General features: G+C 44.3%; 1 pseudogene; it reads right to left on the reverse strand.

Moving 5' to 3' along the window:
- Positions 1-2469: 2469 nt before the first annotated feature.
- LOC125310975 lies at positions 2470-3923 on the reverse strand (annotated as a pseudogene).
- Positions 3924-4309: the final 386 nt, after the last annotated feature.

A 4309-nucleotide genomic window follows, 5' to 3' on the forward strand; every position in this document is an offset into this window, starting at 1 on the left:
TGCAGTGCAGTCATCGTCAGCAGGGTGAAGAGCAGCGGACTGAGCACGCAGCCTTGGGGCCCCTGTGCTCAGTGTGATGCTGCTTGAGGTATTGTTGCCAACCGCATTACTACTTGGGGCCTCTGTCAGAGGAAGTCCAGTAGCCAGTTGCAGAGGTAGGTACTGAGTCCCAGTTTGTCAAGTTTGCAGATGAGTTGTTGTGGTATTATGGTGTTGAATGCAGAACTGAAGTCTATAAACAGCAATCTCACATATGAGTCTCTTTTTCCAGGTGGGTGAGGGCTGGGTGGGAGGGAGGCAGAGCAGATTGCATCCTCTGTAGACCGCTTGGCTCGGTATGCAAACTGGAAGGGGTCCAGGGTGGGGGGGAGAATGGCTTTGATATGTGACATGACAAGCCGCTCGAAGCACTTCATGATGATGGGTGTCAGTGCCACAGGGCGGTAGTCATTGAAGCAGGATGGAGCAGTTTTCTTCGGCACAGGTATGATGGTGGCAGCTTTGAAACATGATGGGACGATGGCTTGCTTCAGGGAAGTGTTAAAGATGTCTGTGAAGACATCCTTAAGCTCCCCTGCGCAGTCCTTCAGCGCACGACCTGGGATGTTGTCTGGACCTGTTGCCTTACGGGTGTTGATAGCAGCAAGTGTCCTCTTCACGCTGTCGGCAGAGAGGCACAGGGGCTGCTCATGTAGAGGGGGATGTGTCTTCTGTGGGCAGGTGCTGTTTTGTGCTTCAAAGCGAGCAAAGAAACGGTTCAGGTTGTTGAGCAGAGGGATGTTGCTCTCACAGCTCTGTGGCGCGGGCTTGTAGTCCGTGAGGGCCTGAATGCCCTGCCATAGGCTTTGTGCGTTCCTGCTGTCTTTGAAGTGGGTAGTTATCTTGTGAGTGTATTCCTTTTTTGCTTCCTTGATGCCACGGGACAGGTTGGCTCTCGCTGTTTTGATGCCAGCTTCATCCCCAGCTCTGTAGGCTTTGCACATAAAAGCCATAGTTCAGTTCCCATACCACACCGTGAAGCAGTTATATTATAATACACAGAATGTATACACATCCATGTTTGCATACAAATTGTCAGTGCATATGAGTGATTTTCAAATAATTTCAGTCACAATTGTCACACAGCAAGTGGAGCTTCAGGGATGAGGACTGCAAATAAATGGGGGTGGGTCAAGCTGGCATCTCAGTGACTACAAATCTATACACAGTTTTAAAATGTCCAAACAATATTTCCCAGTAGATTTCTAAAACAGTATGAGATAAGTTTAAGTATTACTTTTGATAATACAATTGATATGCAGTAGATTACAGATACAGATCACAGCTTGCTCAGCCCTCTGCATTCTGGCAGGCATAAGCACTTGGGACTATTTCTCACAAGAAGGTTAAATATCAGATGAGGATTTGCATTTGCAGACTGCTTGACTCCTCCAAATGTACCACTTTAAGTGGGAAAAGGTATCAGAGGAATTGATAAGGGAAATGCACAGCAAGCTGATTTAGCACATCAGAGGATGTGGCCAATTAGAACAGCAAAGTACCATATTATTTAGTGCTGGTGATTATTTACGGTTTATTATTAACAATTTCAAAGGGTTTTAGATTGACATTTTTTCCTCTCAATGACTACATTTTCAAGGATGTTGAAATGCCTAATGTGCAAGCAATTACTTTATCCATTTCCCTCAGTGGAATACTGCATACTAACATGTAATCCAATACAGCATCTCATCTTGGTTTCCTGTGTACACAAATCAGATGTATCTTCAACTTGCTGTGCGACATGACCAAAATCTCATATTCTGATATACAGTAAATAACTGTATTTTTTTTTATTTCACAGCAACAACAGAGTACCTTAAACAATACCTTAATGCCCCTCAATAGTAACCAAGGGCCCTTAAACAATACCTAAATGCCCCTCAATAGTAACCAAGGGCCCCTAAACAATACCTAAATGCCCCTCAATAGTAACCAAGGGCCCTTAAACAATACCTAAATGCCCTTCAAGAGCGTAGGCTTACAAATGCATCTGCACAACAGATAGAGGATACGGTTCTGTGACACTTGACATTTCCAACAATGCACACATGTGGTGTTATATGCACATATCTGATGTGTGTGTGCTACACTGCACACATTTTAGACATTGTAAACACTTGCTCACTTCCTTTTGTACAGAAAGTTAGAGATTGAGCTCCTCGAGAGGGTAGGCTATGATGTTTTGGACCTAGATTGACTTTGGTGAAGCCAGACTGACCCTCTGAAATAATGTTCTTTTTCTACTTTCACAGCAAATGAGCGAATAAAGATGAACAAATGTATTTCTCTATATATTGTATTTTTTTCAACACGCACAAAAGATCTATTAAACAAAGGACTTCAACAAAAAGCAACAAAAAAGCACTTCCTTCCTTGAGGACACCCACAAATTATATCAAACATTCACCTACAAATAAAACCACATGTCTACCCAAAAAACTGGTTGGTGATCGCCTGTCTGACAGCCACTCCTGTGGGATGGTCTACAGTGATAGGGTCCACAACGTCATCAGCCACCAATGGCACATGAGGGGCTCTCCCCTTCCTTAAACTGGCAATGTTATGGAGCACCACACAGGCAGTTACTATGTGGCTCTTTCCGGCTTCGCCCTCAGACCCCGGAGGCAGTTGAAGTGGGACTTGATTATTCCGAATGTCATTTCAATCCTCACCCTGCATGTGCTGAGGGCCCTGTTGAATGCCCTCTGACCCACTCTGTGGGTCACTGTATGGAGTTATCAGGAACCGCATACAGGCATACCCTCTGTCCCCTACAAGTAATCCATCATAACGGCCTATTAAAGGGGGAGAACACGGTGTGGTCAATGCCTTACTCCACATTTACAGTTAGTGATCTTGTGTAATTGCCACACCTTGCTGAAACTGTCGGCAAAGACTTGACTCCCAGAAAATATGCGGTTTGTGCACCGAGCCGGGCCATTTGGCATCCACACTGGTTACCATCAGCTGACATCAAGTCATCTGCAAATGGCATTTCTTTGACATAGTCTAGAGATTATGAAGCACCAGTACAAAGTTAGTACCTGCATGCATTTGTTCATCCCACATGATCTAGCCCAGGTAATACTTTACCTGCACATTGATACTATGAGTTGACTTTCGGTTCATAAAGTCAGCCTCATGTTCCCCTAAAGGTGCATTGATGGGGACATGGGTACAATCAATAGCGCCTATGAGTTTGGGGAATCCTAGAAATGGATTAGAGAATTGTAGAATGTTACAAATGCACACATGTAATACACCACACTGGCCATACTTCCATGACCTTTAGCGAATAACTATTTCATATGACAATATGGACTATTCAAGCCCTACACATAAGTACAGTATGTACTGCTTGAGGAACCAACCCTGCACGCACACATTCAAGACTGACGTTCTACCGCCACACTACACAGCTAGTGATTTTGTATCACCTGAAAGTTGATAGAATCCTTCCTTCACAGTTTGAGCAGGCAAAAAGCCAGGAAACACCACGAACACGTCTAGTAATGTATTGAGCGCAGCTACATCCTTTCGAATCGCACAGCACACCGTGTTTTTGCTGAGATTTTCCGCATCACCAACTGCATGCAAATATGTTCCCGTGGCAAAAAAACGCAGTGACATCCAGACCCACTGCACAACAATAAGCGCACGGCTTCTTTTTGTAGCGTTGCCTACATAAGGTCCGACAAGGACGATCAAATAGCGAATACCCTCTGATGAGAACCTGTATCTCTCATAAAGAATACCCTCAGGCAATGCTAAGAGGATGCAAAGGATGGGATCTGTCCCGAAACACCCTCTGGCTCCGGAGGGACCCTTGTACGATGCGTGCACCAAGGTCCACGGGAATACTATACGAATGGTGACGCCATTGTCAGAGGAGGGGCTAGGAAACTGCACTTAGTGCTTTAAGCAGCCGATCTAACCCGAAATCTTAGCTGATAACCTGCTCCCGACCAGGTTTTGTTGACAGTATAAGATACCATGATGATACAGTAACGCTAAAACAGAGCCACTTTCGTGTCACAGCATACCCTGACTTAGAGCACAACATACCTCGCTAACCCACTAATCGAGATTCGTAGTATACAGTAATAATAATAATAATAATAAGCTTTATTTGTATAGCACCTTTCATACACAGAATGCAGCTCAAAGTGCTTTACATTTGGAGCATGTAACACAATAATAGTCAGTCAGTCATTATCAATCACTTTCACTTTTCTTCATTGCTGTGGCCGTTTATGATCCAATCAGT

This window comes from Alosa alosa, chromosome 17, assembly GCF_017589495.1.
Source record: "Alosa alosa isolate M-15738 ecotype Scorff River chromosome 17, AALO_Geno_1.1, whole genome shotgun sequence".
In the NCBI taxonomy this organism is placed as follows: Eukaryota; Metazoa; Chordata; class Actinopteri; order Clupeiformes; family Clupeidae; genus Alosa; species Alosa alosa.